The sequence below is a fragment of the Silurus meridionalis genome, chromosome 4 (genome assembly GCF_014805685.1).
Source record: "Silurus meridionalis isolate SWU-2019-XX chromosome 4, ASM1480568v1, whole genome shotgun sequence".
NCBI classification, from domain to species: domain Eukaryota; kingdom Metazoa; phylum Chordata; class Actinopteri; order Siluriformes; family Siluridae; genus Silurus; species Silurus meridionalis.
The window spans coordinates 19,142,963-19,147,962 of NC_060887.1; the positions used below are offsets into that span (position 1 = coordinate 19,142,963).

At 35.2% G+C, this 5,000-nt stretch overlaps 2 long non-coding RNA genes across 3 annotated transcripts in view; one reads left to right on the plus strand and one right to left on the minus strand.

Annotated features, from left to right (window-relative positions):
- Positions 1 to 3,939, plus strand: part of LOC124383855 — a 5,155-nt gene extending 1,216 nt beyond the window's left edge. The window contains exons 2-4 of one of the 2 annotated variants that reach the window (XR_006925286.1): positions 1,415 to 1,540; positions 1,762 to 2,072; positions 3,727 to 3,939. This is a non-coding gene — a long non-coding RNA (uncharacterized LOC124383855). Of the gene's footprint in view, positions 1 to 1,414; positions 1,541 to 1,761; positions 2,073 to 2,226; positions 2,289 to 3,726 lie in introns of those variants that run through there. The other variant, XR_006925287.1, reaches the window with a different exon arrangement.
- Positions 542 to 1,802, minus strand: LOC124383854. The gene is made up of 3 exons (XR_006925285.1): positions 1,721 to 1,802; positions 1,432 to 1,524; positions 542 to 1,235 (listed from the first exon to the last, which is right to left on the minus strand). It is a non-coding gene; the product is annotated as an uncharacterized LOC124383854 (long non-coding RNA).
- Positions 3,940 to 5,000: the final 1,061 nt, after the last annotated feature.

Consider the following 5,000-nt stretch of genomic DNA (forward strand, 5'->3'; position numbering starts at 1 on the left):
TTTTTTCTGTATGTTGGTCTGTCTGTCTGTGTTCTTTCTTTCTTTCTTTCTTTCTTTCTTTCTTTCTTTCTTTCTTTCTTTCTTTTTTTTTTCTTTCTTGCCCTATTTGAAGGATTCTCTCATTATGTTGTACCTTTTAGATTGTTGACTTGCATCCACATTTTCTTCCAACATTGTTTACTTCCATAGATCACATGAAGCATTCTTCCCCAACCCCTCCTCTTTGGATATTTCTTACTTCGTTTCTTATTGCAATTGCTTCTCTCTTTAGCCATGATTTTATTTCTTCCCTTTATGCTTTCTCCTAAAAATGCTGTGATTTTTATGCTACTTGTATTTAGAAGTTAGAGTTGGCAAACATTTTTGGGAGATTTTCCTTCTTGTCCTAAAACACATGACTGCATTTTAATCCAGACAACACATGTTTTCTATTATTCCTTCCATCTTCCTTTCTTGGTTGCATGTGAACTCATTTGTTCTTGATTTTCCCCAAAGCTAGACAATTCCTGTATTCTTTGTTTCGTGTTGTTGTAGTGGGCTTTACTCACAAAATTTACTTCATTTCAAAGCCTAGGCTTAGATCACATGCTGAAAGCACTTCAAGTATTAAATCTGTTTCACTACAAAACACACGCAATGAACAATGTCGGCAAAAGTAATTAATACTTTGAACTGTTAAAAAAAAAATGAAATGGATGTAATCAAGAAGGTGAAGAAAATGCAGGTTGTTCTAGAAAGACAGAGAAATTACTTTATTTTTTACTTTTCATGTAAGGAACTTATGCACAAAGGGTTTTATGTAAGATAATCAATATAATCAGATGAGCACCCTGTTGCCCTTCTTCAAATTACATTTCCAAGAAGCAACATTTGGCTTACAAAGCATCCATTTACTGAAAATAATCACAACTTAGTAAATTAGAAAGATTTTGGTAGAAGTTTGGTGATGTCCACAGCAAAATTCACTTACATTTATATTCTGTAGTTTCTGTATACTTGTGTGGGTCACAATGGATCTGGAGCTTATTCATAATGCACACTCATTTGCATATCTTGGGACAATTAAACATAACCAATACACTTATATGCACCCTTTTGAAGACCTGGAGAACTTGGAGGATATGGAAGAGCACACGTGTCCACATAGAACACCAGAGTTTAGAATCCAACTGGAGACCCTGGTGCTGTGCTCGGTTCTTCGGTTGTCTCATACGGATGTTCTATATGGATGTACCCTGTTAACAAAATCCAAAATTCTTGCAAAATAAACTGGAGTTCATGCACACAATGATTGGTAAAAGTAAAAAGTATGAAGGTATGGATTCAGGTGTGTAAAGTGATAAGAACTTTTTTCGTGTGTTAGGCTATTCTCCATAGTGCAAAGATTTGCTGAAGCCTTTTTTTTTTTATTTAGGTTTTGATTTGACCCACATTTTAGTCTTTGTGGTCAGGGCATGATGGGCTACCATGAGCCTCCAGCCTGATACCCTTGTGTGCTAGAACATCCAATCCAGATCTGCTCCTCTGAGAATGGAAATAGGTCAGATTCTACATTACCTCTCTGATTGCCTCCTTTTATACAAGCTGTATTATAACAGTTCTCTCTCAAGCTTTGTGCGCCTCCCTGTCTGTCTCCTTTTAATGGGTGTTTTTTTTTTTTATAAGAATTGCTCATATTTTCCATGGTAGATATTTGTACACAGATTTAATAGTGCTTTACCTTTTCTCTCTCTCTGTCTCTCTTTTACCTGAATGTATTAGTCGGGATGAAAGGATGAAAGGTGTGTGTGGGTGCAGAGTCTCCTTTCCGCAGTGACCCGCTGCTCTGCCTTGCTTGGCTTCCTGTCTGCTGCCTAGCAACATGCCGTATCTATGGAAACAAAGCCAACAAACCATCCTACTTTCATCATCTAAACCCTCACAAACAATGTCTATAAGTACAGCAATCAACAGCGCAGATGGAATTTAATAAGAGGCCGTGCTGAACAAAGGAGTCACATGTTAATAATTACTCATTAATTTTCAATTGCTTGTAATTTGTGTTGATTCACTCTAACATCTTACCAATGATGGTCAGTATATGAGTTATTTTATATGCCAGTAATTAAAATACTGAAAAAACTTAGATATTCTATGTTCAAATGTCTGAACTCTCTCTCTCTCTCTCTCTCTCTCTCTCTCTCACTCACTCTCTTTCTCCTTTTCTTTCTCCTGTAAACAACCAAGATGTTTGAAAAAATGATTGATGGAGGAATATACAGGATTTATGGTCATTACTACCAACCCAAATGTAGTGTATAGTCACTTTCTCTGAGCAAATAAACAAATTATTTGTGAGGTGATTTTTGCTTATATGTGAAACACTAGCAATCAAACTATTTATTCAGTTCGGGTTTTCAGTAAAAGTAAACTGGATCCAGATGGCACTAATCTTGGTATATTGGATCTAATAGATTTTTAAAATGCTAATTTAATTGTGCAAATTATTAAGTACTATTGTGTAGGTATGCCTTTTGCCAATAAAACACCTCTGACTCATTCAAGGCATGGACCCGCACATAACATTTGATCTGCTGTGGTATCTGGCACTATGACTTTGACAGTAGTTCCTTCAAGTCCTGTAAGTTGTGAGGTTTGGCCGTTATGGATTAAATTTATTTGTCCAACACATCCCACAAATTCTCAATCAGATTTTGATCTTGTGAATTTGGATGCCAAACCAACAACTGTTTGTTATGTTCCTCAAGCCATTCCTGAACAGTTTTCTGCAGGGTTGGCTAACTCTGGCTCCCTACTCACCTTGGGCACCTGTGACCCTTTCACTTTTAGTAGATACTAATCACCATATACAGAAAACATTTGGAGATGCGCTGACCCAGACTACTAATCAGCACAAGTTGTTTCTTTCTTGTCAAACTTATTTCTCTCACCCATTTTCCTATTTCCAACACAGTCACGTCAAGTTAATTTCTATAGCCCTTTTTACAATGTACATTGTCTCAACGCAGCTTTACAGAAAGGCAAATAAAAACTCCCTTAGATTTAATGAGGAAGAAACTTTGAGAGAAACCAGACTCAAAAAGGAAACCCATCCACATTTGCGTGATATCAAGAGTGTGATTATAAATCTTAAAAACAATACAAAAGACTGAAGCGTGAGAACTAACATGAGCACCGGAATGTAAGATTGTGAGTAATGTCCTTTATACACAGGAGAATTTACTGTTCACTTGTTGTCTTATGTAGCCCTTTTCTTCATAGATGCCAATAGAACAAGATAAACATTCACTTCACCTGTCTGTGTTTTAATAATTATTATTAATATTATTAATATTATTAATATTATTAATATGATTAATATTCCTGTTGAGTTGTTAATGGACAGACAAGTGGGTTGTGCTGCCATCTAGTGGTAAGGTTTAATTATAGATCTTAATAAATAGTATTATATAAGAAGAAAAAAAGAAAAAAAAAGGGTAATTGTATTATTACTTTACTTTCAGACAGACCTATCATTTAGAAGAACAAAAAACATAAAACACTGAAAAACTCCAAATGGTAGAATTTTTATTCTTATTCTTTTTCATGTAATTTTTGCTGCTCCTATTGTTGGTGATAAAATAATAACGCTGTACACTATAATTTGCAACGGTTACATTACATGATGAATAAAACACCCAGTAATATGTTTTAATGAAATCCATGAAATATGACAATGCTTTGCAGAAACTCCTAGAGGCATCGCGACCAGATGGGAGCACGTGGTTACTCGGCGACGTGCGCGCGCTCTGAATGGCCACGTGGTGGAGCAAAAGTCAAACAATTGGGCACAAAGCGAGGCGGCAGCACTGATTGACTATAACCATCTACTTTGATTTATGAATTGGCACTTTGTGCACGAATACATTTTTTTCTTCACGATTTATGAACACGTAATTCAAATAGCGTGGCGTCTAGTTTAAATTATGAAAAATGATCAAGTTCATAGAAAGAAAGAAAGAAAGAAAAAAAGAAAGAAAGAAAGAAAGAAAGAAAGAAAGAAAGAAAGAAAGAAAGAAAGAAAGAACGTTAATAATCCATGTATCAATATACTGACAAAGAATAAAGATTGACTGAATAAAGATTTGGCGGTCCATGGCATCTTTAATGATATTTTAAGATGAAATAAAAATGATCTTAAATGTATATATCGGATTTTAGCTACAGAACTTCATCAAATGAAAGAAAGGCAATAAAAAGTAGGCGCAATATATATTTTTATTGGCCTGTTATTGGCAGCCAATTTGACATGAGACAATATGATTAACATTCAATAGAGATAACGCAACGCATTTATATACTGTTAAACAAACAAACAAACAAACACACACACACACACACACACACACACACACACACACGCGCAACCCCCTAAATTGTAGCGTGTGAACAGTCAGCTTGTTAGTGAGCCAACACAGGGCTCTTTTTTTCTCCTCTGAACGGCCGCCTGTGCTCGAAGTCTAGAAAACTCTCCCAGTCTTAATTTATGCGCATATTAATTATGGAGCATTGTGTAATTTCCGCCGTGGGATGAAAAAAATGCAAATGCGCGTGGTCTTGTTAATGTATAGCTAATTCCCAAAATATAAATATAAATGTATATTATTTACATTTAGGTTACAGTCTGAAATCAAGTGACCGTATCTCCCTCTACTAAAAAGAAAGAAAAAACTAAAATATAGACCATTATGCTATAGCTTATCTTGGAATCAAGGCTTTAAATGAAAAAATATTCAAATCAATTTTCCAGTTTGAATTGTTTGGGTATGCATGTAAACAAAACATTTATTTAAAATAAAACTTTCTTCTTTTTTTAAGTACATACAATTGCAAACACATTCCTTCGCATATGGCACATAAAATCTAGCATGTCTTTGCGAATTTTCTAATCCCATTCATCTGATCCTTAATTTATTCTTTTCACCGCGTACATGTACAGGCACCGAGCTGGCACAGACTCA